Source organism: Telmatherina bonti, assembly GCF_933228915.1.
Source record: "Telmatherina bonti genome assembly, chromosome: 9".
NCBI lineage: Eukaryota > Metazoa > Chordata > Actinopteri > Atheriniformes > Telmatherinidae > Telmatherina > Telmatherina bonti.
Window position 1 is genome coordinate 9,208,949 of NC_136627.1, and position 21,811 is coordinate 9,230,759.

At 38.4% G+C, this 21,811-nt stretch overlaps 1 protein-coding gene across 1 annotated transcript in view; it reads right to left on the minus strand.

The window, feature by feature from the left end:
• Positions 1–14,231, minus strand: part of LOC306760530 (ubiquitin carboxyl-terminal hydrolase 2-like) — a 57,974-nt gene extending 43,743 nt beyond the window's left edge. Inside the window, 3 exon segments of the mRNA XM_079246405.1 lie at positions 11,206–11,311; positions 11,418–11,570; positions 13,832–14,231. The gene's annotated coding sequence lies outside the window, so the exon portion shown is untranslated.
• Between the last annotated feature and the right edge of the window lie 7,580 nt (positions 14,232–21,811).

Consider the following 21,811-nt stretch of genomic DNA (forward strand, 5'->3'; position numbering starts at 1 on the left):
GATGTGCTTCACCGAGACATGGCTGCATGAACACATCCCTGACTGTAATGTGTCTGAAATGGGCTTTAAAACGGTCCGTGCAGACCACAGTAGACAACAAAGTGGAAAGCTAAAGGGTGGTGGAATTGCAGTGCTGGTTAACCAGCGTTGGTGTCATCCTGGACATGTTACTGTCAAGGAGAAGATATGCACAAGGGACATCGAACTGTTAGCTGTGAGCTTCCGTCCATATTATTTACCCAGAGAGTTTACCTGTGTTATTCTGGTAGCAGTTTACATAATGCCTGTTACCGCACCAGACACAGCCTGTGACGTCATCAGCTCCGTTGTTGCTCGGCCACAAACACAGCATCCAAACTCATTCATGGCGATCTCCGGAGACTTCAACAACGTTTCCCTCTCTGCAACTCTACCAACATTCCAGCAGTTTGTCAGCTGCTCCACCAGAGAAAATAAGACGTTCGACTTATTTTATGCAAATATCAATAATGGATACAGTTCTTTTGCCCTGCCTCCTTTAGGAAGATCTGACCATAATCTGGTTCTTCTCACCTCCACCAACAAGCTCATTGTTCAGCAGCAACCAGTCATCACAAAGACTATCAAAATCTGGTCTGCTGAAGCTGAAGATACTCTTAGAGGAGGCTTTGAGGCTACAGACTGGAACGTCCTCTGTGAACCTCATGGAGACAACATTAACACCATGACTGAGTGTGTGACAGATTACATAAACTTCTGTGTGGACAGCATCGTCCCAACAAAAACAGTGAGGTGCTTCCCCAATAACAAACCCTGGATCACCAGTGACCTGAAAAACCTGCTGAACATCAAAAAGAAACCCTTCAGGGATGGAGACAGGGAGTCATTGAGGGCAACACAAAAACAACTTAAAACACAAACTAAGAAGTGCAAGAAGGACTACAGGAGGAAGTTAGAAAGTCAGCTCCAGCAGAATAACGTGAGGGATGTGTGGTCTGGAATGAAGAAGATCACCGGCTTCAAGTTAAAGGGGACCAGCCTGATGGAGGTCTGGACAGAGCTAATGAGCTGAACATGTTCAACAGGTTCAGTTCACTCCCTACCTCCAGCCCAACAGACCACACACCCTCCATAAACCCACTGCTTTCCTGTCACGCCTCCAATCTATCACCCTGCAGCTCAGTCATGGACCAGAACACAGCTTCATCTCCCTCCACATCAGGACATCCTGAGACCTCCACCTTGTTTTTCTCCTGCAATCAGGTTATGAAGCAACTTGAGAAACTGAACCAGAACAAGGCTGCAGGTCCAGATGGTGCCAGTCCCAGAGTTCTCAAGACCTGCTCCAAACAACTATGTCCGATTCTCCAGCACCTTTTCAACACCAGTTTGAGACAAAATAGAGTCCCAGTACTGTGGAAAACCTCCTGCCTTGTTCCAGTGCCTAAAAAAAACACAACAAGCTGAACCAAGTGACTACAGACCAGTTAACCTGACATCTCACATCATGAAAGTCCTGGAGAGACTCTTACTAGCTCACCTCAACAAGCAAGTAAACACCTTTCAGGACCCGTTAAAGTTTGCATATCATAATGGACTTGGGGTTGAAGATGCCATCATATACCTGCTCCAGAGAGCACACTCTCATCTGGACCATTCAGGCAGCACTCTGAGGGTCATGTTCTTTGATTTCTCAAGTGCTTTTAATACCATTCAGCCTGCTTTGTTGTGTGAGAAGCTCCATAAATTCCGGGTGGATCCCTCCACAACCACCTGGATCTATGACTACCTCACAAACAGACCACAGTTTGTGAGACTGAAAGGTTGTGTGTCTGAGATGGAGGTCAGCAGCACTGGTGCACCTCAAGGAACTGTACTCTCACCATTCCTCTTCACACTGTACACCTCAGACTTCCAGCACAACTCTGAGTTCTGCCATCTGCAGAAATACTCTGATGACTCTGTAGTTGTGGGGTGTATCAGGGATGGACAAGAAGCAGAGAACAGAGAACTGGTCAGTCAGTTTGTTAAATGGTGCGGTGACAATCATCTCATAATAAATAGCAGCAACACAAAAGAGATGATTGTTGACTTCAGGGGGAACAAGAATAAACAAAGCACTGTTTCCATCCTGGGAGAGGAGGTGGAGGTGGTGGAGGAATACAAGTATCTTGGAGTTCAGCTGGACAACAAACTGGACTGGAAATGCAACACTGACTACATCTACAAGAAAGGTCAGAGCAGACTGTACTTCTTAAGGAAGCTGAGATCTTTTAACGTCTGCACCAAGATGTTGCATATCTTCTATAAGTCTGTTGTGGAGAGTGCAGTCAGCTTTGCAGCATCTGCTGGGGTAGTAGCATCAGAACCAGAGACTTGAAAAGAATCAACAAACTGATCAAGAAAGCTGGTTCTGTGCTTGGAGTAACTCTGGAGCCGCTGGAGCTGATTGTCCAAAGAAGAACACTGCACAAGCTGATGAAGATGATGGAGGATTCTTCACACCCTCTCCACAACACAGTGAAGAAACAACAAAGTGTGTTCAGTGAGAGGCTTCTTCAGGTCTGATGCAAGACTGAAAGATACAGAAGATCATTCCTGCCAGCAGCCATCAGCCTCTGGAACAAGACCTCCTCAAATAAATTATTATCGACTACAATATTGAATTTCCCTTTAGGGATTAATAAAGTATTTTTCATTTTATTCATTTCACCATGAATGTATTCATATTGTTATATTGTACACATATTATGTAGACATCCTGTGCTGACCTGAAGGTTAGAGAACTGGACCTGGGGGTCCCTGCACTGATGATAAAAAAAAAAACAAAAAAAAACTGGATTCATAATAGATGTGCCTATTTCTTTTGTTAACACTTTGATGCCTGTTGTTGCAAATCTGTGAGAAACAGCTATTTTATTATATATTACTAAATAAATAAATAAATTCATTTTATTTACTTTTTTAATTTTATACGATGTATTTCTCATTTATTTAACTGTTTTTATTGTTTTAATGTTTTTATTTCAAATGTACTTGTGTTTTATCCTAGTTATGTTTTTTTTTTTTACTTTATTTTACTGAATATATTTTGTTTATATAGAGCTGTAAACACATTTTTGCTTGAAGCAATTGAACCTTAAAAAACAGGATCTATTGAACAATACCATGTCATAAGATTTTGTCCTGTTTATTCCAATATTTTCTGTCTCTCCCAGCTGACAGAATATCAGCTGAATGAATGTGGAAGTCTCCTCGTCTGTCCCAGTTTATTTGCCAACCAAAAGCTTTTGAAAAGATCAGCATTTTCCTCACTGCCTGGTCCTCTCTCTATAAACTGCAGCCACAACATAAAAACCACAGAGACGCGGTAAATGACATCAATCATCTGGTTAATAATGCAATGTTCTGCTGGGACACCAGAAGTTCTGGCATGAGGATGTTACTGATCCACCCAGATAAACCCTGGCTGTTTACACGCACTGCAAATAGACTGTTTCACTCATACACTATTATGTTTGCTGTGAACTGAACTGACCAAAAAATAAAACACATAATGTAGCATCAGGCCATATCACATCTACATATTTACTTTTATTCAAATGTAATTCACCCACAGCTCACCGGAGGTGAGTGGACCACGTGTCACCAGCTGGACATAATACTGTTTGTGTTATGTGTATGTAACATATTGAAGCGGATGTCAGAATATTGATGAGGCAGTGAACAAACTAACTCCCCTGACAACTCTTACATGGCAACAGTATCTCTCCCAGCAGCGGTCCTTCAAAGAAGTTAAATATAGTGAGGCGCTTTAGCACAGCCACACAGGAAGCATCACACAGCTCTTTTTTCTGCTTTCCATGCACAACATTAATGATAAACACATGTCAAAGGAAAGAGTTAAAGTTTTCGCTCTACATGAAGATCAGATCTCAACTTTATCTATTCTTGACAGACAAACCCAACTCTGCAGCAGCTAAAGTGGCTAAGAGGTCCCTACATTCATGCTGTTTCACAGCGACGTTTCTGAGAAGCACTGTTTCACACACACCTGCTTATACAGTGTGTATACTGTATGAGAAATGTGACCAGATAAGAGATCACTGACGTCTGAGAAGACACACCAACACCTCAGCCCTCCTCTCTGAGCCTGTCACAAGTACACAACTATGCTTGTAATCCCTTAACACCGACTTTTATTTGTAATTATATAAAAACAAAGTAAATCCAGGAAAAAATAAAGAAAGCAACCGAAACAAAGGAAGGAATGTGACGGAACAAAATGTAACTAAATATAAGATAAAATCAGAACAAAAGATAAATAAAAACAATTAAAGCTGAGAAAACTAACATGATAAAGGCTCTAACTCATTCATGTAATGACGAGTGGAAACATTTTTAACACCAGCACGGTGACAAGCCCATGCAGCCATCATTTCTCTACGACGGCAGGGTGGGGAGCTTTCTGGAGCCAGTCTGGAAGATGAGCTGCCTGGCTTTGTGACTTTACAGAGCAACTTATGGAGGGTGCAGAAGTTTTACCATCCATACCTTTCCTGGATTAAAACAAATAATATAAACTAAAAAGACCAAACAGAGAAAACTTTTCCCACAGTTTGACACTGACATAGCTGCTCTGGCCCTCGGTGTCTGAGCTGCCTCCATCTCCCCCTGCCTCTCCTGTCGCTCCGTGAATCATGACACCGGCTGTCAGGGATCAGCTGATCGGCTTTTCTGTCACCAGCACTGCCTCTCTGGTTGCATTTGCTCCTTCTTCAGCTGAAAAGGAGGAAACTAGTGCTTCATGGTTCACATATTTACCCCAGAAATATAGTTTTTTGGAAGCTCTAGCCAAACTAAGCAAAGTTTAGGAGTCTCACGTCCATCAGACCCATCGCTATGACAACATAGTCCTATTAGACATTATGTGCATTTATTTCAGATAACTTTTCAGTTTTAACTAAGTTTGTTGGTGATGCAGCGATAAATCCACTGATCATAAGACAGTCATGCACACATGAAGACGGATCGGGTTCAGATATCTGGTGAAACAGCAGAAGGAACCAGGGCTGATGGATGAGGAGAGGAGTCATGAAGAGTTTCGATGAGGCGGCTGGGCGCGGTTAATGGGCAGAACCATAAGAAAAACGTGCTCTTCACTGGTGGTTTAGTTTCAGCCGGTAGTTTTATGAAAGATATTATCACCATTGAGATGGTTGGTGAGATGATACTGTATCAATTCTGGATATTGATCTAGAACATGGTGGACGACTGTAGATGGCGGTAAGATGGTAGAGGCAATGCAGAGCATATTTACCTACATTACATGTTGCATTTACTGACCCTATGACAACTGTTTTCCAGTTTTCAGGTAAATGCTGATCAATCATGACTAATTCATCTGTAGGCTCTGATTAATCTGATTAAGGACTGATATAAATATATAAGGACTAAAATAATTATTTATTGTTTATGAAGAGTGAGAGGCATAATGTGAATTACCTTGAATAATTACGATGGAGTTACATTTTGAATATCTGTAAATGCTTTCAAAACTATTAAAAAGAAAGGAATGTAATGGGTAATTAATGCAAATTTTAGAACAACTGGATGTTGTATGTGAATATTGTAAAATGGATAATAAGAATGGACATAGGATGATTATGAAATTAGGGGGCAGATATCACAAGATTGCTCTTCTTTCTGCTCCTTTTCATTCAAGTCATATTTAATTGGCAGTTGTATTTTGTATTTATTTTTATGTTGTTTTGAATGAAATAAAAAATAAAATGAAAATGAATGAAAAAAAATAAAACAAATAATGAGTCACAAGTTTCCATCACTCCTAGAATTAAGCAAAACCCCGATATCACACTGAAAAAGTGGTAATTAAAACACCAACTTTTTGGAAAAGCTCCCAAATATTGTTAAAAAGTCTCATGAGGTGGTTTTCCAGACGTGTCGGTATAGAAGTTTATTGCACAGATCAGATGTAATGAAAACACTTCCGGTTACATTTCACCGAACGTGACGTGGAGGGTCATGTGATCAGTTTATTTCAAGTAAAAACAGCATTCAGCTGGACGGAGGTCGAGATGGAAATCTTTTTACAAATAATTAAAAGGAAAAGTATAACAGTCATACCTGATAGGAAACAAAAGCCAAATGTGGGGTTTTACAAGAATTACAAAGGAAAACGAGGGAGAAGGGTTAATGAAAGCCATGGGAAACCCTCGCCAGCCGGTGGAAAACTATCTGGATAAGCCATAATTCTCATAAAACGTCGTCCGCGGATGAGATCTGACAAGAATTGCTGCTTAGGAGACATTGAGAGTCCAGAAAGACGCCCACAAATAAAAAGTATTACTTTGTCTTAAACACAATTTAACAGAAACATCCGCAAAAAGCAAATGTATCAGTTTTATTTTGCAAAACACTGTAACGTAAATGCAGCTTCTATGGATAACTTCACCTGAATCAAGAGTGGGGAAACATTGAAAACCAGCAGACCAGCAGCCCTCAGGGACCAACTTTGGCTCTTTGTGCACTAGATTTATCCTTTTTCTCTTTTCATACATGTACACACTGATTACATCCAAACAGATGACAGGTGCGGATGGTTACGGTTAGTAACCATTTATACTTAGACGTGGGACTTTAACACATTAATTACGGCTAATAAATTACAGAAAAATTAACTATTTTAATTTTTTTTAACACATCTAATGATTAGTTTGAGTTTATAACAACACATAGCGTTTGTCAGTGCACGATTTGCTGGTACATTTATTACACATTAATGAATGTTATTACACATAATGAGTGTTGACACAACCATTAAAAAAAGGTTAAAAGTACTTTAACATGTAATAACATGTAACATGTAGACGCTTAAACAGCTGCAGCTGTTGAATAAAGTATGTAACTTTAAGATTATGTCTGTTCAAAATTATCCAGAAATATTATATTTGTGTTTCTATTTTCAGTAGAAATGTAATTAAAATGTGTTTTTCTGTTTGAGTTTACAGTGTTATTGTCTGTGATTCAGTTGTCCAATAAATTCCACTGAAACTTAAAAAATTATGCTTTTTCTTGCAAATATTATGCTATTAAAATGCAATTAATCAAGACTAAGCAATTACAAAGCATCTATTTCTTTTTTATTTTTCTAAATGGAGCACCAACCTTACTTTAAGACCCGTATGAATCAACTTAAGTGTTTATAATCAGGCCAAAACTTGCAGCGTATGCAACACTTGATCAGGGTTTTGGCTGTTTATGCTTTCATTTTTACCTTTTAAAAAGCACAAACACAATTTATGATTTAAAAAAAAAAAAAAAAAAAAAAAAAGACTTCAAACCATAACGATGAATAAAAGAGAAGCTTTTCTTTTCTAAATCAATACAAATCCTCCTCGCAGATGTAAACTTCTGAGCACAGCTGTATGCAAAAGGAAGTTCAAAATGGCCTGAAAATGTTTGTTGCACATGTGAAAAAACAATTTAAAAAAAACATCAAAGGATTAAAGTTAAGGTCAGATCTGGATCATTCCTGCTTTCCCAAACTGTTACTTCCATCCAATCTAACACTTCTTCCTTTCTTTTTACCTCAGCTACATACATTTGTGTGTCACTGCAGAATTTTAGAAGCTGCTTGATAAAAGCGATTAAAGGAGATTTTATATAAATACAAGACTAAGCAATTACAAAGCATTTATTTCTTTTTTATTTTTCTAAATGGAGCATCCATCCAAACCCGGCCAGCGGGGTCTAAGAAGACTCCTGGGCTCTTAATACTACTCTCACATTTCATTCTCCATGTCTGAACAGATTTTATTCAACTCTCAAAACAAGTTAACAAGAAACAGCTACCTGAGCAGGAACTAAAGCGTCTTCTGGTGATCACAGATCTCCACTACAAAGCCAACTTTCTACAATCTGTAGAGAGCGGAGGAGCAGATGATGGGCTTTTCTTACTGCCACCATCTGCTGGTGACTCACACACGAGGTTGTGAATGCAGCAGTGATTACGGACCGGGTTATCATCTGGTCAGTAATTAAAGCTCAGCTTTAATTCACAGTTTAACGGCTGAAATGTTCGACACAAAGGACAAGAAGCGTCGCGCACACCCCCTCAACACGAACAGGAAGAGAGTTTCAGACAAGTTAGACAGATTCTCTCCGTTCTGTGTGATGGAAATGACATCCAGGTTTTAAGTCAGACAGCTCTCAAAGGTTTGTCTGTTTTAGGGAATGGTTCGGTGATGTTAAATCTATCCAGAGCCTTCGGCTCCTCCTGTACACTGTAGACGAGGCGTTGTCGTGCTGAAAGGAACCATGACAGACATATTCCTTCACAGGAAGCTGCTTTCTCTTGTTGCTCTTCTGCCAGCATGTGAGTGAACGCCACATGGCTGATTTATTGACCCGACAAATTCATTGATTTAGCTTTTTCAGATGGAATCATTTTATTCTATCCAAACTAAATCAGTCTGTTTGATCTCAGTGTAAAAGCAGAATATTATTTTGTTTTGAGCAGATCATTCCTCGCCCAGATGCACCTGCTGCTGAAGGAATGATCTGAATTTCCTACGTAAATTATTTATTGACTTGTATCTGCAAACCTCTCTTCAGCTGAACTCCAGATGTTTCACAGCCATGAAACAGAGCAAAATCAGCGTCTCTGGCCGACATAATTCCAAATTTGCTTCTTATAATAATTCCCCAGATCAATCTCTTTGCATTAATGTATTTTTATAACCCTAATTAAAACTATAAGATATAAGGAGACCCATAAGGAGCGTTCAAGTGGTTTTATGTATGTATTATAATAGTAATAAAAGCAGATTATTTATAAAAATCATAAACTGAGATTCTTTCTTTGACAGTAGTCAGACATAGAAAATTCTGGATGGTAGCTTGTCTATGTTATTGACACAGAAAACAAGGTAAATAGCTATATTTTTGCTTTAATCACTATTTTTTATTATTTGCAAGTTGTTTTCAAAGCATCCATGTTTTAGTGGATAATTTCAAAATCCCTCAATTTCAGTCATTTTAATTTTGTCCTTTTGTAAAACACTTTTTTTTGCTCTTTGATAAAGAATCCTATAAATAAAAGATAAGAAATACATTAAATATAACTGTGCTTTATGAATTAATGGTAAAAGGAATCCCATTCTTTTGTTAGGCCGCCATGTTGGGTAGCATAAAGCTAACTACCACGATGGAGCGATTGTTAAGCCTGTTAAATACTCCCCGAGATGGAAGAACTTTTATCTTGTTCTCGAGGCTCTGAGAAGAAAATCACGTCATTTTGTTCTCGCAGACGTGTTTGTAGACATTTCTTGACACATCAGACACGTCACGGAGGTTTCTGTCACATCCATCCATATATAGTCTACGTCTAAAGTCATCATCATTAATGTGTGATGTCTCCACATCCCTCCTCACAATCCTCCTCCTGTGATGAAGGAGATCATTCTGCTTTAGTAGATTTTAAACAACCAAATGTAGCAAAATCTGAGTACTGACGACTTCCATCATGCTGTTTTCTAATGAGGTCTCAGTTAGATACTATCTGACACAGGCCTGTAAAGTCAGGTTATCAGGTGAAAGAAAAAGCACTGAAAGTGTCCAAACAGCATTTAATGGGTTCAAAGTACTAGATGCAGATGTGAATACTTCATTTATCAGCCAGCGTGAAATCAAAGTAGGTGTCTCATCATGATCTAGTGCCATACATGACCTTAATATAAGATTCATTCATTCATTTTCTGTACTGTTTAGTCCAATCAAGACTAATCCAGCCTTCATCCAGCTAGAGACAGGTACACCCTGCGCAGGGTTAAACATTTGTTTACACTAACTTTCAGTTTCTGCATGTGTGTTTTCTCTAGTGGGACTGAATCTATGTGAACTTAAGTTTTCATGCTTCCCGCGACATCTCAACCCACATCTTACAGTTTTAATAAACTTAAATAATTGATCAGAAGGCGAGTGGATTAAAACATCCACATCTTTGTGTTGCCTCACGCTGAAATAAAAACTTCTCCCTCCAGTTTCTGTCAGTGGTTGTCATGGTGAATCCAGGTATGGGGGCTTTTTGTTGTGGCTCTTAACTCTGGGTGAAGACGCTCAGAGCAGACTGAACCAACTCAAAACGGCGGATCTGGAACCAGAAACCCAGGAGTTGCTCAGCTCAGAGTAAGTTAACCCAGAGTTTCTGAGTAGACCTAGACCTCCTTTCTGGAACAGGCTGCAGATCTACGTTTAGCCAGTAGAACCAGCAGCTACAAACACAGCTGCATTGGTTTTTATTGACTGATTACTGGTCTTTCTGTGTGTTTACTCTGCAATATGAGTGTTTAAAACCTTTCCTAAAGACTTTTTGTGCTTGCAATAACAATGGTTAACTTTTTAATGTTCATATCCTGTAAAATGTTCTTTAAATTTGTTGTTTTGACATCGCAAACAGTTTAAAGCTGTTTAATCCATTATTCCAGCCAAAGTTAACTAAGATCCTGCTGACACTGCCTTTAGTGAAACTGGCCACACCATTATAAAGACTCCTGGGTACGCCCCTGTCTGTGGCAAAAAAAAAACCAAACAAAACAATTCATGAGCTTTTGGTGCATCACTGGTTCCTTCCAACTGGTCCAACTTCACTGCAGACATACCATACACTTGCTTGTCAGGTAGCTCATCGCCTTTTTATTTAAAAGAATTTTTATAAATTGTCATTTTTGACTTAAATCAGCCCCAGTGGGGCGTAAAAAGTAATCAGCTTTATTTATTAATCTAAAGCAGAAAATATGGCATAAAGTGTTAACTTTCCATTATTTTACCATCACTGGAACCTTTTCCCTCCCATTTGATTTTCCCAGTATCAAAGTAGCTTTGTACCAGTGATGCTGTAACTAAAGAGGGAGTAGCAACTCCCCAGTTCTGTCATCTCTGAGTCACCTAACCTGATCAAACACATCACAAAACTTACTTTTACAACCTTTTCTGGACTCTCTTTTAGACTAGGGGGTGTAACTTGTGAACTCAGCAGCATAAAAGCTCCAACATGCGACAGGAAGAGTGTCTCATGACCTACATGTACTCGATGATACTTCAGAGTGTGCACCAGCTGGGACAGAGCAGTGTGTAAAGGCATGTGTGTGTGTGTGTGTGTGTGTGTGTGTGTGTGTGTGTGTGTGTGCGTGTGTGTGAAGTTACCTGCTGTATTTGCAGTCGTGTCAGTCCCTGTAGACTGGGAGGGCTCCGGGGCAGCTCATTCTACTGTTGCTACCCCACAGTGTACACACACGCTTTCAGATCACTTCTGTGGAAACACACACACATGCTACATGTCAAACAGAGCCCACCGTGCTCGGTGAGATAACCGTTATCTGAAAGGCATGAATGTCTGCAATGACAGCTCCCCTTACGGAGAATCTCAGTCTGTAGTCACATCGCCCACCGGGACCATAAACGGACAGGAAACGCTGAAATCTGTGGCGCGCTTTTCTAAGTGAACATCAACTCCACGGCTCGACACATTCTCTTCATAAATAAAACACCGACTCATCTGAAAAACATAACTTATTACCAGTAGATGAATAAAAGAAAATAATCACTCGTCTGAAATAACAACTTATTAGATGAATAAAAGAAAATGATCACAATCATTTCCATCTAAAACAGATGCTTTAATTTAGCCAGAAAGAATTTTGTTGGCTGAACTAAACCTAGATGTTCTGGGTCCAGTTGATGTATTTGGGTTATTAACTAGGGCAGTGACAATATGCTTTTGTCCTGATTCAATTCAATTCTGATTTTTTGTGTGCCGATTCAATTTAAATTGCGATTCTCACAATTCTCTGATATTGCTGATTTTTGTAGATTTAAAAAAAAAAAAAAAAAAAAATAGAACTTTTTTTTTTTGCTTGTCATTTTTCTTGATTCCAATTGGGATAAACAAAAACCAGTAGCCAGACCATCATTCTGCTGCTATAATGCCCAAAAAAACAAGTTAAAAGATCATTAAAAAACAATAAAAATAACAAAAATTTTTTATAGTGCATTCATTTTATTTATTTGAACAAAAAAAAAAGGATTTTTTAATAAAAAATCTTAAAATTGTGAAGAAAAAAATCCTGATTTACGATTTTTCGATTTGATTTTCCCACCTCTATTATTAATCGTCTTTACGCCCTGCGATGGACTGGCGAGCTGTCCAGGGTGTACCCTGCCTTTCGCCCAAAGACTGCTGGGATAGGCTCCTGCTTCCCCGCAAACCTTCATTGGACTAAGCAGTTAGGATAATGAATGAATGAATGAATGAATGAACCGGTCTTCACTCCAGCTAGATGTGTTTGTGTAAATGCGGCATATTTACTAAGGATATGGTGTGATTTTCTCGTGCTTTGTTTTGCTGCTGATCAAACAATACAAACGTGTATTCAAATGCAATTTAACCAGCCTGATTTATTCCGACAAACCCGATTTGTTGGAATAAAACTTTAATTTGTCAAGAAAGTCCTATTCCATCATAAGAACGCAGTTAATACTTTCACTTTTACATGTAATCTGGTTTTATTTTGGCTTTTTAATGTGCAATGGAAAGCAGACGTTTCTGGTGGTACTTCCTTCAGCTTCACAAGCCGGATTACCTGAGTGTAAACAGTCCTCCTCATGCTTTTCACAATTTGGCATCATCAGACCAAGACGACACCGACTTAAATATCCTAAAATCATGACATAATATCAATGTAGCTCATTCAGTAAGGCATCCAACGCCTCCATATGGGAGACCTGAGTTCAAATTTGGCGCCGGGTATTTAACATCACAGTGATATAATATAAAACCTGTCAGTCTGGGTCCTTAGCCGAGACCCTTAATGCTACTGCTGACCTCCTACGGTCATGCTGCCATAGACATCACCCGGTCAAACAAGTTTCACGCGCATCCATATGAAAACACAGACGCATTAAAGCCCAGTCTACACATTAACATCAGAACAATTCAGGGTTTCAGTATCCACAAAGGGTGGCCAACCCAGACAGACCAGTCAAGCAACATAAAGCACCCCCAGAACGATGACACCTTACATTATAATGCCAAAATAAAAAATAATCCTATGTAAAAGTAAAGCCATGAATGTTATTTTCATTACGGAATTAGACTTTCTTTAAAAGTAAAGTTTCATTCCAAATAATTCTGCTTATTCTGTTTTTCTTCCCAAACTAGACACTAGCAGGAGGTAAACATCTGATTAAACTGCATTTCTGATTAATACCCTTGTTGTTTATTATTATAAATAATAGTTGTTACAACCTTATTACAGTAAAAACACCCTAAACTCCTATCATAGAAGTTAAAATGGCACAAAAAAATCAAATCAGACCCTGGTTCATATGTTATTTATATTACAGAGTTAGTAACATAACAAGCTGACCCAGAATATTTACAGCTAATTCAGTCAACACAAATCTTTCTCAATAAGTTAGTGTTTGATTTAGATGGAAGTTGTTTCCACGACTCAGTTAGGTTAAAATAAAACAGCAAAACATTATTTTTTTAATAGAAACTACACGTTTGACTTAGGATAACATAACCTCTCACCAGTTTGGTTTTTTCTTAGCGTGCCATCAAACTTGTACAGACCACCAGCTGCTACCATACTGTAAGTACTGTACGCACAACATAAATTCTTAAACTTGTGCAAGAAAACTTCAAAACTTTCTGAAACTTCACCCCAGATCTTCCCTCCTTGGTCATCGGAGCAAACATCCAACATCACACTCATAAGAAGAGGAAAACAGAAGAATTGTGAGTTTAGTCTGGTTTTGTTGGGCTCACCTGTGGCGTTCAAAGCAGCAGGGTCAACAGACCTAAAGCAAAGAGGTGCTGCTTGCTTGGGAGGCAGAGTGTTTGACAGAGAGGACAGTATGAGCACAGCTATCCAGAATGCCACAGATCAAGTTACAGAGCCGGTAAATATAGCAGATGCCTATGACCTCCACAGGTCTCTCAACACTCCCCTGGCATTCCTATTCGCTCTTAAAGGACTAGCATTAAAGCTTTTTATAAGCCAAGCTGGGTAAGCATCGAGTTCACTGCACTGCTGTAGCAGCAGATTGAGAGGAGCCTCCTCAGGGATGGTGTCTCTGCAAGGATGCACTTCTCCGTCACATTTCATCTTAAGTCACTTCAGCTCTCATTTTTAACCTTCACCTGCATCGTTTCAACGATGCAGCTGCTGTGGAGAAAAGAAAGGGGGTTAAAGGCTGGACTCCAGGTGAAATCCAGTGTTTTCTGGCACGCGGGAACAGTGGACGTGTGTTGGGGAGACAATGGAAAAAAAGAGCGGAGGATAGCATTACGTGACGCCGCTGGTACCGAAGCAACCAAGGATTATCCAATGGGCATTATGGGCACAGGCCCAGGGGCCCATGTCCACTTGGGGCCCATGTAGGGCATATACCAGCAGCTTAGACATGAAACAAAATGTATATAAAAGCCAGATAATTACACCACAGTGTCCAGTGTGTTGCTTTTGGTACCATTTGCTGAAAGATATTAGAAATGCCATTTCACAGTGTATCATTCACAATTTTTACAATGTTGCGGTGGGGAAGGGGGCCCCTAGAACACTCCGGGCCCAGGGGCCTGTGCACTTTTGATCTGGCCCTTGTAGCCTCCAAGGTTTTTCCAGGAGGAATAAAACAACTTTTATTTTCCTTTTCTTTTTCTCCTTGGCTGGATTAAATTATGGGCTCTTGATCTCCTCTTGCAGTCAGAGGGGTGTCATCCTAGAGGACTGGAGAAAATGACCTTTTTGACCCGAAAGAGGAGGACGGCTTCGGGTGTATTAGTTTTCTTTTCTTTTCCCCCCCCAGATAAACACACAATTCACATTTACCTCCAGATTTCTCTTTCAGGACCTCCTGCAGACCCCAAACCAGATGGTCTGAACAAAACCTCTAACACAATTTACAGTCCCTTAGGTCAATAGATACGGAATGTCACATCGAACTAAGCAACTGGCTCTTGTCAAAATGACACCTTTACACCTCAAGATAAGACTCAACGGCGCTAGGAGAGAGACCCAGGAACTCTGCTTTGATCCTCCCCGAATATACATTCTGGGTGACAGATCCACCCCTCTCCCCACAGGAAGAAACTCCAGATGCACTTCTTTGTGTCTTCTTTAAATTTCCTTTCACTAACTGGTTTAATGTAGCCTACATGATTTTTGTTGATAGGTTTGACTGAAGTTTCCCTTTTTATTCATTCTCATATGTGATTTAAATCCTTGAACTGATCACACATCAGAATCAATCATGAACACTTTACTACATAATGTTGGTTATATCTTTCCAAGTTTGGAACCCCTGTTAAGCAAATAATAGGAATGGATAAGAATGTAACTCTCTTTCAGGATTCATCGGCTGAGGAAGACAAGTCATGCCAATGGATTAATCCACACTTGATAAGAAATATGTGAAATATGCAACAATTGGGTTTCATGTGTAAAAGTATTACTATTGGTAAATGTTCCCTTTTCAAGCAAACAAAACATCTGCATGAGTCCCCAGAATGTTGATTGCCATGCTTAAAGCTAGGAAACAAAGTTAATAATTTGATTATCATGATCATGTTAATGAAATGGGAGAAAGGAACCAGGGCCCGCAGTGAAATAAGACCTGAATCACTCCTACCCTCTTGGTTAACAATCAAAGCTGACCTGATTGGGTAAGACTGACCAGCCTTCTGACTATTAGTGGTTTGTGATTGGTCAGGACCTAGGAGGAAGGGTCCAGTTAAATGGACCCGCGCTCTGGACTTCGAGGGTTTTTTTCGTCCTCCCTTGTTCTTCTCTCTCGGCCCTTGACTCTCGATCGCCGTGATTCTTGTACTTTGACTTAATTTCGTTGCCCTCTCGCAACTTTCCGCTGTACGCAGCTGTTTCTTTGTTCTCATAAGTTTACTCCATCTCTCTTCTTTTGTGCGCATAAGATCTTAACGAGATAAGTTCGAACAGAAAAGTAATATTTGTTTTGAAGGCGAAACAAGCCTTGTTTAAGTTTACCCAGCGAACATTTTTATTTTTCCTTTTTGAGATCAGTAATTCACCAGAACCGCAGTTCCACTAATTTTTGCGTCTGTACAAGTACTGCCTACCCTCAGACAGTACGCGTGGAACACAACCTTTGGAATAATTTGAGTACGAGAAACACCGCCCTTGGTTCTGGGATTCTGCTGGACAGAGATCCCAACCCGTTCATCAGAGCAGCTCCAGACCTACTTCTCCCGACGCCAGAAGGTCCATTTCCCGGAGACTTGCAGTCCAGGACAGAACCACCCGGTCCGCCGGCTCCATCAACTGACCCAGCGGGAAAAAGTAGGATCTTCATAGCGCTTTGATATCACTTGTGGTGTTCAACAGTACATCAAATTTAACCAAAGTATAAATTTGAATTCTCATTCAAACACAATATCACTAAGTATAATTTTAACAAAGATTTAAGTGAAATAACGATACCGATTTAATTGCTTCAATTCCAACCAGTTCCTTTCTGCCCCATTTCATTCAATTCATTTTTACCTCTCATTATTACTGTCATAAATGAAATCCCTGTAAACAAATTCACTTGACCATCTCACCAATAACCTCTCCATCATTGCTCATTTTCACTGCTGTATGTTTACCATCATTGTAATAAATATGTATAATCAATTCATCTGTTCTTGTCATAATTTCTGAATGTACAATTTCTGGTTCATTCGTTCTGAGAATTTACTACTTTAAGTGAGACTGTGTTTATTGAATTAAGTATATTTCAGGTTTTCTCATCCTCCTGAATCTTAAGTTAAGTAAAAGTGATGAGTGGTGCTCCGAGGTAATTAAAATTTAATAAGTAGTAATTGATAGAGGCATAGGTCTACTACACCCTGGAAGCACCCCAGTCAATTAGCTGAAACATGGGCATCGTATTTAACTAATTTCATGGCAAATAATGTATATTTAATACATAAGTTGAGGATATTGTGCGTTTAAGGTGGGGTTTGTTAACAGAAGCGGTCCGACCTCTGCAGCGTTGCCTAGCCATGGAAGCGGAGCACGCGGGCTGCTGTCCGCGGAAGGGCGGAGAGGATATACAGTTTTGCTCATATTTATTCATACCCTTTCATTAAAGAAGGGGAAAAAAACATCTGCCTCTGAAATAAGATGAAATTGACAAAAATAATAATAAATAAAAATTTTACGAAAATCCTTACATTATTATCTAATTCTGGTTCAATAGAATTTTTTTTTTTTTTTTTTTTAAAAAACCAAACAAATAAGATCATTTATTACATATTACATCACTCATAAACTGATATTTTGTTGAACAATCCTTTAATGTTTCCGCTACAGTCAGGTGTTTTCTGTTCCTCTCAGTCAGACTTCTGCACCTGTTGACAGGTATTTTGTCCCACTGTTCGACAGAAAAGTGCTCTCATTTGTCCAGGACCAATTTGTTTTTATTTTTTTTCTCAACTCAATTAAATGAAAAACCAGTGTCTTATATTGCTAAATTATATTTTTGCAAATTTTTAGTTATTGTTCCTTTTTTAAGTCTCCAGTTATTTGAGTGATGTTGTAAATTCAACCTTTTCTTTAATGAAAGGGTATGAATACATATGAGCACAACTGGAGTTACAACCACAACTAATTGGTCCCTCAACTCTCCTGGGACCGAGAGGAAGCGAATCACAAAGTTAACACTACACCATTACCCATATTACAATCCAGATCTGTGTGATCTTGACAAACTATCCCCTTTTTAGAGCATATCATACTCCATTATGGTGCAATACTAGTCAAGCTCAAATAAAAAAGCTTCAGATGGCATTTCATGATGCTTTTAGAATATTGTTGTTACTTCCAAGATGGACAAGTGCAAGCCAGATGCTTGTCTCAAATAACCTTCCTACCTTTCATGCTGTGCTGAGGAATTTCATGTATAGATTTATGTGTTGATTAAGGGAGTCAAAACATGTAATTGTAATAGTTATGGCTGAGCCAAAGTGAAGTGACACAAGGTATTTTTCCTGTTTTTGGAAGCACTGGAATGAATGTCTGTCTTTACAGATGTTTTTATAATCATGTGTGTGTAGATAGGCTATGTGTCTATACATGAATGCTCTTTTATTGCTGATACAGACCGATGTGTCTGGAATAAAAAAAATCATGAAACAAAATGTACTTAAAAGCCAGATAGTAACACAACAGTGTGTTGCTTTTGGTGCCACTGGCTGAGAGATGTTAGAATTGTAGTTTCACAGTGTATCATTCACAATTTTCACAATCTTGAGGTGGGGAAGGGGTCCCCTGGAACACTCTGGGCCCAGGGGCCTGTGAACTTTTCATCCGGCCCTGATTACAGTTGGCGCAGACAGGAGAGCCGCACCGTGCCAAACTGTGCTGTGACAGCGATTTGATACGCAAACTAAACAGAAACGGGACATTTAAGCAGGACACAGCTGACCAGCTAAATAAGACAGTTTAATGACATATATTCCAACTTTACAGAGTTGTTTCGGTCGTTATTCTTGTTGTAAAACGTGATCAAATGTGTATTCTCCAGCAATGGAAACATTAAACTGATTGTAACTTTTCACAATATGTAATTAGTTTCTCATGTAAAGGCAAACTAGATCACTATTCCCTCAACTTATGCCTGAAATGAGGCTGGGACCATATGAAAGGATAGAAACCCACAGTTTCAGGGCTATGGTGGTAAAAGGTAATGCAGTCACTCACCCCGCAGTTGGAGATCATCCCGATCCAAACGCCCCCTCCAGAAAGTACCCCTGTCGTCGCCTAGTTCTTAATTTTGGATAATTTACAATTCCTCGACAGGGTGGACAGTAATATTAGATAGACGTCGACAAAAACCCAGGGCTTCACTGAAGCATACGCTGCTGTTTGGCCATATCTTCCGTCCCGTTTGCAGTTGTAGAGTTTTTCAGCAACCAAGTAACGGTGCGTTTAGCTTTAACGGTGACGTCAGCATGGAATAACGGAATTTGATTGGTTTGTTCCCGACTCTCAACGTCACCAAACCAAGAAGGGACCCTCCACCCCACATAGTCGCTATGGCGATGGACGTAAACATGCGAGAATTCTTTCATTGAAAAAATGCGACGTTCAGGTATGTGGGAGATCTGGACATTTTCTTCCAGTTTGCAGCGCCAGTTCAAATGATAATACAGAACTGTATTACTTTTAAAGTTTGCGCTCCATTAAATGGTAAAAAAAAAAACAAAAAAACAAAAAAACATGATTTAGCAAGCATTTATTATACTGTATAAAGGAAAATGTTCACCAAAATTTTTGGAAAAAATAGCAAAATTTTATTGAAGTTATATGGTAATTACACGATTTATTTAGTTGTATTTATTACGCTATAAACGTTATGTATGCTAATTCCACATTTTAAAAAATATTTGACAGTAAAACAATATTTTAATCAGAAAGCAATTTTGCACATTAAAATTCTTTCAGTTATTACACTTTTAATGTATTTATTTATTTACAAAATATGTTGAAATTAAAACAATATTACAATAACATGAAAAACAAATAAAAGAAAATTATTTTCTTGCTTGCCTTAAAAATATATATTTTTATTCATCAGGAGTATCAAAGTATTTCTGATTCCAGCTAAAATCTTTTTTTTTTTTAATTTTCATTAATGCATTTATTTCTTAAGCTATACTAGAATGATACCAATAACTTAAATTTATTTTACACATTGTTAAAAAAAAATCTCCCTTTTACCTTTTAACAGACATTTTCAAATTTCTTATTTGTTTATTTTTTACAATATATTTGACTAACAATGTACTATTATATTATGATTGTTAATTATATTTTTAGAATATATTTCAATAGAAAAAGATTTAATTAATCCCAAACGGAAATGTGATTTTGCATTTTTATTTTTCTATAAATAAATAAAACACATTAAAAGATGCCCTTAATAAGAATGTCTTAATAAAAACTCTGTGGACCTAACTCAACTCAACTTAGTTTTTTTTCTTTTTAAATAAGGGGTATGCTTAGGAAGTGAATAAAAACAGGACACAATGATTTACAAATTCCAAGTTGGTAAAGGTTGGTTAAAGGCTAATTTAACACAGTTTGTATCACCTTTTCTTTTACCAACACTGTTAATGTTTTCGTATCTTATAAAAATCTGTTTGTTTGGTTTAAAAAGTGAACGATTTCGCACTTTTCTTTTGTTGCTGAACATTTCAAGGATGCCTTAATGAGGATTTTTTTTATAACTAAAATATTTTCAGAGGCTGACAGGTCTTGATTACAGACTAGACAGTTAAACACGTAATCTCCGCGAATACTTAGCACACTTCTGTGGTCAACAGGATCTGATCAACACTCTTTTAATAAAATAAACAAGGACTCTAACCTGCATCTGGCCTTGTTGCTGATGTGCACGTTGTCAGTGCTATTCTGACTAACAGAACATTTGTTCAATCATACCAGAGGATGAGCAGATTCAAAACATTCGACATGTTTGCAGGAATGAAACATTGTTAAGACAGCTGAGAAAGGAGATTGCCATTTATTACCATTCACATCTCTTTCATCATATAGCAACACAAGAAAGATGATTACCTTCGATATATTTAAGAGTTCATATAACCTCCTATAAACAAGACTTTTCTTCATCTGAATCAGATTCAGGGCAGTTCTGTGTTACATACAGTTGAGTGAAGTGCTTACCTTGAATACTAGTGTGTAAATCGAAGCAAACTTGGAGAGATTGCACAGTTAATACGACCAAAAATCTATAGCTCTATAATCAAATATAGCCTTCTGAGATCCATGTCTGCTGCTCTCCAACACGATGACTCAAGGAGTGTATTCTGGAAAATATTGATTTAATTCTCACATCTTCCCATTCAAACATGATGTACTGAACTAAAAATGCTTTTTTTGTGTTAAGAATTCAACAACATAGTTAAAATATGGAGCTTTTCATTAAATGAATGAAAAAACCTCCTACAAGCAGCATGACATTAGCTCATTACATCTGTGAACTATTTATAGCTGAAACTGTTCACGTGCTTCTTTTATTATAAACTGATGAAGAGGAGAAGGATGAAGTCAATGGGCTATATCTGTTATTTGCTTATCATCTGAGGGGAAAGTACTTGTGAGGAGTGTTAGCACCTTTATTAACACTCCAAACTGCCTGGAACAAATGGAAATATGTCATGTTTTATTATTAGCTTTGTTGCCAATAACAAGGTGAGAGTAGAGACAATATTTCTGTCTGAACCGTTGTTTAAAGAAGCAGAAGCAGTTCCACATATTAGCTTAGAAATAAACCTCACACTGGGCCAAATAGATTCTCTGTTACAGTCTAAACCAGACAAACCTGTTAACACCATCAGTGAAATTCAGAGAAGTGTGTGCTGAACAGCAAACTGCAAGCAAACAGAAGCAAAGTCAGACTTAGACTGTTTAGCTTTTAACCATAAGCAGTGGCGGAGCTAGAGGGTCGTGCTCTTCTCTGGTCACATTACAGACATGAGAAATGAAACATCTTTACATTAATAATTGGGTTTAATGGGTGGAAACATCTGCGGTAAGTTCAAAAAGGTCCAGAAAAAGGGTTAAAAGGGGTGAGTAACAGGGATTTTAGGTCATTTTTGAAGTCGTCCTTTCAAAATGATTAGTCATCAATAATTAAATGTAAATGCAAAGAATACTTTACATTCAATAAACATTTTAACAGATGTTCGAGATGTTATTTATATTGT